Source organism: Aptenodytes patagonicus, chromosome 3 (genome assembly GCF_965638725.1).
Source record: "Aptenodytes patagonicus chromosome 3, bAptPat1.pri.cur, whole genome shotgun sequence".
Lineage (NCBI taxonomy): Eukaryota > Metazoa > Chordata > Aves > Sphenisciformes > Spheniscidae > Aptenodytes > Aptenodytes patagonicus.
The window spans coordinates 16,149,939-16,164,378 of record NC_134951.1 but is presented as its reverse complement, the minus strand read 5'-3'; positions in this window follow the sequence as shown (position 1 = coordinate 16,164,378).

Below are 14,440 nucleotides of genomic sequence, written 5' to 3'. Positions count from 1 at the left end.
TCTATTCTAAGTTGCCTGTCAGAAATGGATTTTTTTCTGGAATAAGAACAACTGAAACTTGGCTTTGCTGAGCACAGGAAAGTGTTTCAGGAGGCATTGAGCAAGCAGCTAGATTACACTGGAGTTGATCTGCATCCCAGATTCTCTCATCTGAGGAGGAAGTGTCCTTCAGAAAGCTCCACGCACATCCCTGGCACAGCTGTCTGCTGAGGTTATAAGTGGAAGAAAGTCAGGCTGTGACCTTTCCCTGTTACTTCCCTTCCACATGGAGGAAGGAAAATGTCCTTCCCCTGCTGTCCTCTCCGTGGCACTGACAAGCAACAAAGTGGGAGTGAGAAATATCTTAAATCTTCTAACGTCCCCATCCAGGTATGTAGATCAGATCAGAAGATGGCCTGCCCCAAGGAAAAAAAGTCCAGTGAATTAAGTATTGAGCAGAGTAATTTGTTCCCCTGCTGCAGGTCTTTGCAGGTTTAGGTTCAATAATTATCTACCAGTTGTTTTTCTTTCATTTTCAACATATTCTAGAACTTTCATTTTTTAATCTTAACCCTCAGCCTATCCATCATCCTCCAGATCTACATGGTACATCCATTGTTTAATTTTCATTTGTTCCTTCTCTTTCTCTACCTTTGACTCTTATTGATTTTTGTAACATTGAGTTAATATTTCAGTATATTATTAGTTTGTGTGACATTTTACAGTCCATGCAGTTAAATCACAACAGGCCTCTTGAAATTACTGGGCATGTAAGTCAAATAATTAAGTTAACTTTCAAGGGGGAAACTGGCAGAAAAACAACACCGAAGCTTTCGACCCTGTGGAAGTAATCACTTTTGTGTCTCCAAAATACCTGAAGGAACAGAGTATTTTTGGTTTTAATTTTCTTTAAGTTACTGAGGTGCATAGGTATTCTTAAAAATATCTACTACAGGTTATCTGCATATTTAGCTGTCTACATGACTGAAAATTCACCCTTAATGTATTTATGTCCTGGCAAGGGAGCCAGACACTGGTAGTTCACTGATGTAGGGACCACTCATGCTGGATCAATGCATTTCCCTCTGGGCTTTCACCAGCTGGTCCTCCCACTGGCAAAGCAGCATTTGATCATTTGTACCTCCATGGGGAGGAAGGGGCAAGTAGCAACTAGGGAAGATTTTGATTACAAGTTTTGTACAACAGAGATAATCCTATGGGACACCAAAGGTCATCTGTTTTGGGGTTTTGTGTTGTGAGGTAACAGTTATTAATTAATGTTTTTAGATCTGTGGCATGGGAACATGCCATCTACAACACACTCTTTCAGCTTTCAATAGATATGAGTATGGGGCATAAACATGGTATATATCTGTTCTTTCAGCTGAGGAAGCATTTGTTTTAAGGTCAACCCTTCTATGCATTATATTGAATACTATCTTTCTCACTTATAAAGAACTGGACTAATTTCTTATGACATGGATCTTGCACAAGTATATAAAACTTTATTATATTATATAGCAGCTCTCTACACACATAAAATTCGTTATGTACGGCCTGAAGGAGAGGGATTTCTATTTCCAATGCTAACGTTCAGCTCAGAAAAGTTGGTGTTTTCTCCCTTTTGCCAATAGATGGCAATATGTTACAGACGTGGAATTACATAGCCCAACTTTAAAACTGCTTTTTTTCCAAGAGGCTTTTTGAAATATTAATCGATCTGCACAGATACTAAATGCAGGAAAACCAAGCCAAAAGTTCTTTAAAATCACCTTTTTTTGCTTCTTTTTGTATGTGCCTCTAATTCAATGGGAATGTATTGCAGGGAAAGCTGAAGAAAAGAACTCCCTCCAGGATGCAACACTGCATATACATTTTAAGCAGAACAGAAGAATTACTACATAATTCTTTCTTATGTGATTTTATAAATACCTGCCTATAATATAATCACTGAAAATATTATGGAACTTGTAAGGGCATTGCGGTAGAGTCAGTATTTTAAAATGAGAGGGAAGAATGATGTGAGAAAAGGAATAAAATAATGGCTGGGGGAGGGAAATAGAGGCAGAGGTTTGTTTCAGTTCTTAGCAAGATCTTCTCTGATAAAATGAGCCTTTATCCAGGTCGTTAAAATACTAGGATGGGTACTAAATTAGCAATTGCTGAATGGTTGAATGTGCTGAATAGTGTGAAGGGGGAGAGGTGGAAAGTATTTCTGTTCCCCTTATTTTCAGGTGTGACCTTTGCCGGTCCTTTAGCTTTGCCCCAGCGTCACTACTTGATTCCATTTTGCTTATGGGCTTCAGGGGAAAATGGGGCAAGAGCTTTATTCCTGCTATGACTCTTTCATGGCATTGGAAATCTGCTAGAGGATGCGCAGCTGATTTTCTGCACCCGTTGAGGAACTGCAGCTGCACAGGCTTATTGGAATAGACACTGAGCTGCACCAGGGAACTGAGCCTTTTGTGTATTAAAATGCTGTTTTCTGTCATACTTTGTGTTGTTAGAAGAGATATAAATAGCAGCTTTGTAAATTAAAGGACAAAAATATTCAAAGAGCAAAACTAACATGTCCAGTAGAATATGTAAATTAATTATAAACTCTCTGCATTATACCAGCATTCATTTTTATTTTAAATGGAGAAAAAAAAAAAACACAGTGAGGTGAAAAGAAGATAATTGTGATATTTAGCTAAATAATCAGGCAAAATCTTGGGTTTTGGATGAAACAAGTCATGATATGAAAGAAATGTAGACTTCCCCTTACTTTAGGAATTAACCCCTACACACACGATAATTTTTATTTTTTCAGTAAGATTGCTTATTTTAGTGGCAGTGGTTTGGATTTCACAGGATCTATATTTGCTGCTGTTTGAGATGTTTTTGTAGCTGGAAGGGTTTAAAGAAATCAATATTTGCATGTTTATTTGGAAGTATGTAATCAGAAAAGTATACACTGAACTTAAAAAGCCCACAGTCAGTTAAAAAAAATCAATTTTTAGCACCTGTTAATTGTTTCTTCAGTATCAAATTTGCCCAGTTTAAAAGTCAAAAAAAGGTTTTTTCTACACTGTATGCACTGCAAAGGAGATAAACTGTTGTCTGTAGAGCAAGGCTCTGCTCTTTTTACTTTGCAAGCTGTCACCAGAACCAGAGATTACAGAATTGGAATTCAGCTGACAGGTTTGCTAATGGTGCATAACATGAAATAAAGGAAAAGGAGGCTCTCTGTAGTAGTAACACACTGACTTCACTGAGCAGTCAGCTAGAGATATTCTGGCAATTTATGACAGGTCTGGGGTTTTGGAGCAGACTCATTAAAAAAATTAGTCTTATTATTCAAAGCTGCTTTAAAATTATTACAATGATTTGGACTTGGAAAACTGAAATGGAATCTAGAGTTTGGTGATACTTCAGATATATTAGTATCATAATTGCTGATGATTTAAAAAAATAATTTCAGAAAATATGAAATATGAAAGATAATTAGGAAGAACACATTTTTTGAACTCCAAAAATGTCCAAATTTTTCATTTTTTACATGTTTAGTTAAAAATGTCTGTAGTATATAGTATTGTAATCTTTAAATCATGGGGGAACCAAGAAAAATTACTTTGAGCTCACTAATTGAAAACAAAATCACATTTTTATTTATTAAATTTTTGAAGAAATATAGATAGTAATCCAACTGTAAATACATACATCAAGAATCTGTTCCTCATCTTACAGTAGCACAAAAAGAAATCCTGTTGAGCTGGTTGCCTTCTATTCAATTTAGAGATATAACATATGATTTCTCATTCCCCTTAAATCCACTCATCTACGATTTTGCTCCCTCAATCAATAGAGCTTTGCACATCACCATAACCTCAAGTGATAGAAAGAGATTTGTTATATGCAGAGTGCCTGTACCTCTGCCTGTGTTTTTATGAAATTTGTGCAGATGCTGTGCTGGGTGCATGCAATGACTCCAACTCATCTGAGACGCACTGAACTGTGGTGTTAAACTGTGCCTTTTCCAGGGCTCCACAGTAAGTGCAGTCCAGAAGGGCTTTGGTATATCTGTTGCTGTTCATCTTCTTGCGTCCATAAAGCCCGGACACGCTGAGTCCTGGGGAAAGTGATTTCCACTCTTCAGGTTGCTGGGTGTTGTGGTTTAACCCCAGCCAGCAACTGAGCATCACACAGCTGCTCGCTCACTCCCCCCACCCCGGTGGGATGGGGGAGAGAATCGGAAGAGTAAAAGTGAGAGAAACTCATGGGTTGAGATAAAAACAGTTTAAAATTGAAATAGAATAAAGTATAATAATAATAATAATAATAATAATAATAATAATAATAATAGAAGAATACACAAAGCAAGTGATGCACAGTACAATTGCTCACCACCCGCCGACCGATGCCCAGCCAGTCCCCGAGCAGCGGCCCCCCCCCGGCCAGCTTTCCCCAGTTTATGTACTGAGCATGACATCACATGGTATGGAATGTCCCTTTGGCCAGTTGGGGTCAGCTGTCCTGGCTGTGCCCCCTCCCAGCTTCTTGTGCACCCCCAGCCTTCTCAGTCGGTAGAGCATGGGAAGCTGAGAAGTCCTTGACTAGTGTAAGCACTGCTTAGCAACAACTAAAACATCGGTGTGTTATCAACATTATTCTCATCCTAAATCCAAACCACAGCACTGTACCAGCTACTAGGAAGAAAATTAGCTCTATCCCAGCCCAAACCAGGACACTGGGCTTTGTCATGTTGGCAGAAATTGACACAAGATTGTGGAACACAATATGTTTCATCCTGCATCTCAGCTTCTTCCTTGGCTGCATGAGCTCTAGGCCTGTTAGTGAAACAGATGTTGAGGCTGCAGGTAGTAATAAATTGTGCACTGTGCTCTCTTGGTAAGTTGAGGGACAAACCATATAGAAGAGATGGGAATCCTTCCGACTGGGAACTTCATCTATTCTTGAAGACTAAGTCTTGCAAGGTGCCCTGACTCCAATGAGCAAATCACTTAAACTCATTTCCCTGTGGGAATACTTGCATGCTTAAAGTTAAGCAATATTAAATACTGTGCTGCATTAGATAATGTAGAAGTGAATGAAATTGCTTTCAAAGCCTAAATGAATCATGACACATGGTATTTCTGTGATTCTTGTAGCAAAAATGCTCTGCACCAGTGGATGTCACTGTGTGCACCCAGGCAGAGTAGCTTAATGATGCTGCAGATGAATCCTTGCAGAGGATGCATAGGGAAAAAAAGATCCGTTTGCAATTCAAATTGATGCTCTCTTGCCATGCACTAAAAGATAGGAATATAGTGCTTTTGAGAGTCTAAACCACCCCCAAACACCCCCCCCTCCTGTAACGTAGCTTGAATTTTTTTCAATGTGTTTTATCATCCAGTCGTATCTCCAGTTCTTTTCTATCTAGAACAAGCAAGATAAAAATAACAAATGTAAAGCTAAAACCAGTGATAAACATTGCTATGTTCATAAAGTTTCTGGTTGTGTTGTTACAAGTAGGAGGGTTGATAAATTGGGAAATCCCTGAAGCACCATTTAGTACCCAGCACAGAAATTTTATTTATGTAGATAAATAACATTCCTTTAATGCAGTAAATCTGTTAGAGTGAAATCTGTGTGGTTTCAGTATTTGTAATGTGAGCATTTCAGAAGCCTAAGTATCAGTTTATGCAAATAGGTCCCAAACTCATCAGTTTTACCTACCTTATTATTGATATCTATCTTCATTGAAGCTATGTACTGAGTGCACTTCATTAAGGCTGACAAGCCAAAGGCTGCTCTTTCTCCCTGGGAATTGCCATCTTCTTTACAATGCAAAAGCCATTAAATGAGCCTTTTACAGTAAGTCAACTCTCTGCTTCTCTCCCCCAATGGGGGGTATTTTTTTTATTTTACTCCACAAATCCTGCTTAAAGAGACATGGTAAGATTCTTTACAATGAAAAACATTGCACCTTTGTTCTTCCTCAGAGGAATGTATTTATTCCCCAGGGTCCTAACTACATGATAAGATATTAACCATGACCTTATAGTTAAACCCTGTGTGGGAAGTTGTCCATACACTTTTTTTTAACATCTGTTGCAAAGAAATGTTCTTTTCTCTCCATTGCCTCTAAAAAGGTTTTATTTTTTCCTACAACACGTTAAAATGCATCTGTTATATAGTGATATTTAAAGGTAGAACAAAGCAAAGTTCTCTATATACAATGCTCTGGCTACAGCTGCTGGATGAGGCAGATTTTACTCACAGGTTTGGTGTTTGTACAAGCTTTGCTAGAACCTTTTCATATAGGTTTCTTGCTAGATCACTTAGTATATGGTCACATGTTAGACAATGACTTCTTTAAAGGACAGTTCAGTATCTTGGCTGCACAGAAAAGGATTTCCTTTGAGTTGATGTTAAAAAATAAATCCTGATGTAGATGGGTAATACAAACCCATTTTTGTATTGTACAAGCCAGGCCCCTCCCTGCCTTAAAAAAATCCACTCTTGTTCTTGCTTTGTCATGTGTGTACTTCTGTACACTGCTCTAAATATATAACTGTTTCTGTGGCTGTGTAATGACACATCAACCGCTAGAGTTGGAATAAGGTATGAGTTTGAGTTTTTAACAACAGTTCGTATAAATACATGCCAAAATATTCAACAACTGCTTTCTTCCTGAGTCTCTGCTCAAGCCCTAAATGCAAGCTCTTGCTGTTACTTCTTAGGCTGACCACATTAAAGCCACTGTAAAGCACTGCAAAGAGTGAATTGGTGCTTTTGATGTAGATCTGAAACTTTGTCTTAATCTGTGAGGTGTTTTTAAAAGAATACCACACCATTATTCAGTCTGGCTTTTTTCTAATGTGATTTATTGCCTGCAGTCAGAGAGATCAGAGGTCAGATATCCTGACGTGCCAGGTAAGCACAGAGGCTGCAGTCCATGCGCCAACAGCTGAGGAGATGCTGCTCCACTCTGCATGTCCTTCCTTCAGGCAGGAATAACCACTCCTGAGGACTTAAATGGCTTCTCAGATTGTAGTGAAGCAAAGGGAATTTAGGATTAGGTCCCTGTGGTAGCAGGGAGGAGAACAGAGCACGAGACTCAGGGTTCAGAAAAAAACTTCTCTTGGATAAGGTTTTATAGAGGTAGACCGTGTGCACATTTAAGGTAGGGTTTATTTCACCCATTTTCAGAATTTCAAAGCATGGTTCAGCTAATTCTCTCACTCATGATACATGTGGGAGTTGTTTTTATCTACTGTAATGTCTCAGTTTCTCTTCTGCTGCTGTTCCCCCTCCACCTCTCAGCAGCAGTTCTGCTACAGGCTGTGCTGTCTGAAGATCTCTGTAACGGTCCAAGGGATAGATGCAGGCCCTGGGCAATAAGTGGGGCACTTAGCGGGTCTCCTTGCCTCCGTGGAACACTGTCTCAAGCGAGGGTAAACAGCTGCTCTTCACCAGGCTTTTTAATGGTAGATGTGCAGTTGGATGTCTTCAGTGGTGACTTTTGCAGCTGTTCTTCATCCTTAGCAGGAAGCTCTCTGCAGGCTTAGGCACTGTTATCAGTGTAGGGCACGTGTTCAGCTTTTTCATTTTATTTTCCAAAACCCTAGGATTATGGGCTCTGTTTTATCTAGAATAAAACAAAAATAGACCTATGTCTGTTGTGCATGCACATTATAGGCCAGTGGGCTGAGATTTGGGAAAATTGATGCTCAAGGATTTCACTGGTAAGTCTTGGAGGCTGTGGGATGAGAGAAGGAGTCTGCAGAGGAGGTGGGCTTTCTCCCCATTTATTTGCAGTTATCTTTTCCTGCCCCTAGCACATGGATGTCTGCAAGTCCCAGGATGGAGCTAACAAATTCAGATAGCCTACAAGTGACTGCCTGTTTGCTGTTAAGGTAGCAGAATTATGGAGGGATTGACTTAGCGGACACTTAATTTTCTAAGGAGATACTGTTGAATACAGAGTTCTTCCCTCCTTAATTGGATCTATATTTGAAGTACCTGTTCTGACCAGGAAGTTGTGTTTAGAGTTGGGTAATTGTCAGCTTGCTGATTTCATTAGTTAAAATACTGATTCATAATACTGTTCAAAATACATATAAAATGTGAAGTTACACATGTACACATGTGTGTTGCTTAAATTGTAAGTACTTGTTAAAGATATAAATATTTTTAATAGGTTTCAAAATAAAACCTCACAGGTTAAGCCAAGTAACTAAAACCAGTAATTCTTAGCAGAGTTAAAGTCAACATTTCTGAAGGAATGACGTCAGCCAGGACCTCCTTCTGGCACTGTCATGATGAGAAGCGTAACCTCTGTCCTCTCCAAAATAATTTAAAACAAATAATTTTTTCATTCTTCACAGTTCACCAAATTCAAGCTGTTTTGACACAGGCAATTAAAGAAGAGTTGAAGGTTCTGCAGCCCTAACAGCCTCCTCTTTGAAGGTTTCAGGCTCTAAATTCTCACTGAGTGCGATAAGACCTGGTGATAAAGGCAGGGACTCAGATGATTGGCTATTTGACCTGCCAGTTTAGTCACATACCCAGTTGGGACTGTGGACACAATTTGATCGGAGCACCACTAATTTTTCATTTTGCATTGAGAGGAAACCTTTTTTATTTTCCTATTTAGGGCTAAAAAAATAAACCTATAACAGTTGTTCTAGAGTGAATTTTCACAGCTTATTTTCCATCAAATCTATTTAGAAAGAGTAGAATAATTGAAAATTGTAATGCTCATTTATTAGTTGTTCCTGTTAGCCTCCCCAGGAGTCATGTCTTTCACTCTTGAGTTGTCTGTCCTTGCTTACTGTACTGGGTTTGGCTGGGATAGAGTTAACTGTCCTCATAGCAGCCCATACAGTGCTGTGCTTTGCGTTTGTGGCTAGAAGAGTGTTGATAAAACACCAATGTTTTGGTTATTGCTGAGTAGTGCATGCACAGCATCAAGGCTTTCTCTCCAACCTGCCCCCACCCCCCCCAAGACCTGTAGTCTGGGAGCAGGCAAGAGATTGGGAGGGGACACAATCAGGACAGCCAACCCCAACTGACCAAAGGGATATTCCATGCCATATGATCTGCTCAGCCATAAAAGCTAGGGGGAATGAGGAGGATGGGGGGACATTTGTGGTTATGGCATTTGGCTTCCCAAGTAACCACCATGCATACTGAGGCCCTGCTTCCCAGGAAGTGGCTGGACGTTGCCTACCAATGGGAAGTAGTGAATCAATTTCTTTTTTTTGCCTTGCTTCTGTGTGCAGCTTTTGCTTTTCTTATTAAACTGCCTTCATCACAACCCATGAGTTTGTCCATCTTATTTTATACCCCTGTCCTGTTGAGGAGGGGGAGCAAAAGAGTGACTGAGTGGGGGTCTGGCAGGTGAGATGCAATTATTGCCTTAATGAATCAATTATTACAATATCACCATAAAGCGGGACGTTTATTTTTTTTGTATTGATGTGAAAAAGCACAGAGATGGAAGAACATGATGATGTTTGAAGTGGTCTGAGCTGTGAGCCATCACAGTTTCAGTTAGTTAGGTTCTAAGTGAATGGTTTATTAGTCCCCTCAGCTCATGCTGTATTGGCAAATACGGGATATAGTTTTTGTTCTTTCCTGCAGTGTCAAAGAGATTTTTAAGCAGGTTTCCTGTGCAAGGAAAATAGAAGACAGCAGCTTAAGTTTCTTCCAAGTCATCAGGGAAATCAGATTTTAGACATGCATCAATGGCTAAATTGGGTGTAGAATTATCCTGATGTGATAAATCACTGTATCTAAACGTCTTTCATTTTTTTGTAATGAGATGGTGAGCATTTAATTAGGATGTGGCTTGTTCATCATATAGATTAAAATTGTCTAATTGCTACTTTGTGCAGCTATATGTTTAATTTCTATAGAGTAATCCTTAAGTTTATGAAGAAGCTGTCCAATTTCCCATAGGTTTTCTGGTGAGGTAGTAATCTTTCTGTGCAGATAATATAAATTCATACTCATTTTATAGACTATTTAAATCAGGAGAATAGAGTCCTTGATGGAGCAAAGCATTATTCATACCTTCAAAGTGATGTGATGTTCCAGAAAGCTTGCTTTCCTTATGTTGCATCATTATGATCAACACACTTAGGGCAGGATGACAAAATGGATTATCTCTATCTGGATCTGAGATGAAATTTTTACCCGTAAGGACCAGCACCACAGTTACCTAGGAAATACATTCTTTGGCTCAACTCCTGCTTACATTAATACAATGTAGAATCATATTTTGTTGTTTTGGAAACAATGCTACATATGGGATAGATATTGCAGTCCTTAATCAAAGAGTATTTCTGGAGAACCAGTGACACTAGTCATATGTTTAAGTGCTATCCAGCACTTCAGTATCACTAGTGAGATCCATTAGTGAATAGGTAAATCAAATGTGATTAAAAGTCTTTTCAATTGTTTAATAATTTTACAAAATTTTGGAGTTGTCTAGGAATAACAACTCCAAATGAGCCATACAATACAATGCATCTTTATTTTGACTCTTTTCTATGAACCGTATTTACAATATTTTTAGTATTACACTGTTAGAGTCATGATTTGAAAGTGAGAATGAAAGAAAAACAGAGACCTACAAGTTAGGAAGCTAATATGAGCTAATAAAAGAAGATTATTTTTAATTCTTTGGAATCTGAACTGGGTTTGATGGGGATAGAGTTAAATGTCCTCATAGCAGCCCATACAGTGCTGTGTCAATTTTAGATCTTTGGAATCTGATCTGGTTTTCTGATGACATGAATGGGCACCTGTTAGGTTCCCTATACAGGAAAGGTCTTAAATATGAACATGAAAATCTTAATGCATTTTAGCCCTCTCCTGAACTGGAACATAGATGAGTACTTCTTTAGGTCCTATTTAAATGACTGTGTGCAAAAATGTGCAAAAATCCCCTTTCTTGGTGGTTAGTAGAATTCAGTTAAATTGCTGTCTGAAAGACTGTTATCTGGCTTTGAACTTAGAATATTAGACATAAGCCATGTCATTGCCATAAAGCAAAAAATAACAGCCAGTCTGGTCTCTAGATTCATATTTGACCCTGCATCTTGGGAAAGGCACTGCACTAACTGTACTATTGCTCCTATACGAACTAAACAATTTCCTCAAACTGTATTATCACCTAATATCTGGCACCAGAGAATGTCATTATCCCCTCCTGAAAATTCTTTAGACCTTATCAAGGAGTATGTCTAATCCACTGGCTTTGGAAGTAAATATTACAAGCTGTACTTGCTGGATGCAGTTTAATCCAAAGAATTTGAATGTAAAGAGGCTGGAAGCCTGAAAGAAGAATGCTTAAATATAATTAGGTTTCACTGCAGATTTCTGTTCCAGTACCTGTTCAGAGGTTGTCCATCATGCCACTATTTAATGAGTTTGTTCAGTCCTTTACCTTCTCTTCCATGATGTTTGAAACAGCTTCCATTTATCTCAGTAAATTTAAGTCCTGTACAAAAGCTCGTTCACTTAAATATTACAGAAAGAAATCGCTCACCTTATTGATCGAGTGTCCCTGCACTGTCTGTAAGTCTACTTCTACTTAAAGAAATAAGGATTAAGGTATTGCACTTCTGTGGAACAGGCATCTATTTTAGTGACAAAATTCCCTAAAGTGATGATGACTCTAGGACACATTCAGAATTTCATTCCATTGTCACTATCAGGAATAATAGATATTTTCTTTTTAAGCAAGCTTGGAAAAACTAAAGATGGAAACTTTACCACAATTCTAAGGTTTTTGCTAAACAAATGACAGAAACCTCCTTCTTTAAAGTACTTTTTTTTTCCTTTTTTTGTTCCTTATATTTGAGTTACAGTTGAGTTTTGAAACACTGTGCAGAGTCACAGTACTCTGAGAGCACAACAGATCAAAGACACAAGAGCTCTGAGACAAAGTTGGTTTTGCTCAAGTCTTGTGAGACCTCTGGGTCATACTGGGCAGCCTCAGTTACTAACATCAGTGTTTGTATAATTGTTCTCAAGCTATCGCTATATTATCAGTTACATCACATTGATACTTCTATTAATGAATCCCTACAAAAGAAGAAAAAACAGGAAGGCATAACAACTTTCAGGAGCAAGATGAGAAAAAAAAAACTCGTTGCTAAACCCAGAAAGTTACCATAACTTTCTAGTTTTATTTCTCCTCTTCAGTTGATTCATCCTTTTCCCAAGAAGTAACTTCTTTCTTTGTCCTTTCTTAGCATTTTTTCCTAGTATATTTTCCATCCCTTTTTTTTCACAGGACTTCTCAGCTCTTTCATTCCTGTATATCTCCTGTAATACCTGAATGTGTCTGGGCTGAGAGTCATAAAAGGAAAGCAACATCCTGCAACCTTATCTTTCAATAGCAAAACTTAATGCAGCTGAAAGCTTTCACTTGCTGAGAGAGAAACGGAATATAAAGCGAAAAGCTTTGCTTTTTGCTGAATATTCAGCATAAAGAAATCTAATTTTCTTAGGTAAGAAGAAAGATGCATTCAAATTAAATTCCAAACAACAAATTTAAAAATATTTGGAAGAAATATAAACATTAATCAGGGTGGCAAGGTATTTTTGTGTAGGAGTTTAAAAATGGTCTTTTGAATTACTTTGATAACATCTTTATTAATTAAAAAAAAAGTCTTTTCAAATTAACATTGCTTTTTGATATTCTGTATTATATTTTTCTCAGATTTCTGTGACTGCTAACATTATGGTGCTGGGCAGTCCTGAGGACAGGGAAATCAATTATCCATATCATCCTTTAGCTACACTAATTTTGCTAATTGTTCATTTTCACTTTGCTATTGCTTTTTCCCCTGCATATTTCACGGGGAGTGTTTAAAGTTAGAGCTCTTTGGGAACAGAAAAAATCCAAATACTACACAAGAAAGATAGGATCTGCTGATGTCTACTTGGCTAATACAGAGAACACTTTGGAAACGAAACAAAATTATTAGCGGGAGCAGCATCAGGTTGGGATAAGCAGCAAGAGGGTTAGAAAGGAAAAGTATGTGAAGACTGGTAGTATCAGAGGGGAATTGAAATACAAAAGAATTAATGACTTTGGCAGGGAAGAGTCATAAGACCTGTGAGGAATATATTTAAGGCTATATCTCTGTTATAGATATGCTTAGTGTGATGTTCAGGGTGGGTAGATATGGACTATGGATGTGGAACTAAAAGAAGCCTCTCAGCACAGTGATGATTCCATTGCTAGACCTCATCATCTCAGTAGATGAAACTTTTAACTCCCTAGCTAACACTGGTGCTCATGGAAAGTATTTTAGGTGACAAAACTTAGATTCCACTAAAGGATTTTTTTTTTAAAGGGAAAAAGCCTGAATTACATATACTATTGCAAAACTAAGAACAATGTCCCAGTCATCTGACACATACAAAAATTAATTGATTAACATATTGTTCTATGTTCCCTTGTTAAATTAAAGAAGTGCTGTGCATCTGTGCTTAAAATTTACCAACCCATGAACAATCACTTTATTAGAGAGATAAAAAATAAGTGTGCTAAGATTTATGGTAATCTGAGGAGTAAGGTACAAAGTGTTCACTTATCCTGGTCCCTCAAATACTATATTAATAAATGTAAGGTCTTAAGTTTCAATGATCAAACATCCAGCTAGTGGCTTTGATGATAATTCAATGAATTATGTATTACTTAGTTGTAGAGAAATCATTGATAGGAAGACAGAAATTTAAGGAATATGGTGTTTTAAATCTCTGCAAATAATTGCAAAAACTTATATGTAAATTAGACTTCTAAGAAAATTGCACTAGTTTGTCATTGAAAATGAGTGTTTTTTTCCTTTTAATAGCAGCTTCTTCATCTGTGTTCTCTTTCAGTACTATGAATGTGTACAAAAAGGTAGACTTTACCTAAAAATGCTAAGAATTTAATCCATTTTCTGTGAAGGAATTTCTGAAGTTGTGGGTCTGCATCTAAGCAAGGAAAGCAGTGCTCCCCACTTCCCCAAAAATCTCCTTTGTCTAACTCAGCCAAACTTCATATCATGTGTAAAGAAAGACTAGGTAGCTTTGTACTCACCAGCAAAGTTAAAACTACTACTAGCTCCTAAAGGCTCTAAAGATCGTAGAATATCAAGGAATCTTGTACAATTGATTATTGTGCTGCTTCTAATTGGCAAAGAAGAGAGGAAATGTTCTCTGCTGTTGTACAGGCATATTAAGTGCAAAGATGCTTTCTGGACAGTGTGGAACAACAGCTTATTTAGGCAATGTGATGCTGGAAGGTTGAAGGGAGGGAGGTAAGGAATGATAAGCACAGTTGTAAAAAGGGGAAAGACATGGAAGAACACCTGTAGCTGAACACTAACTTGTGCTCAGAAGTGGGCTGAAGTCCACAAAGATAGGCAGGAGCAAATGAGGGTTCAGAAAGAATGGGATAGAAAATTTG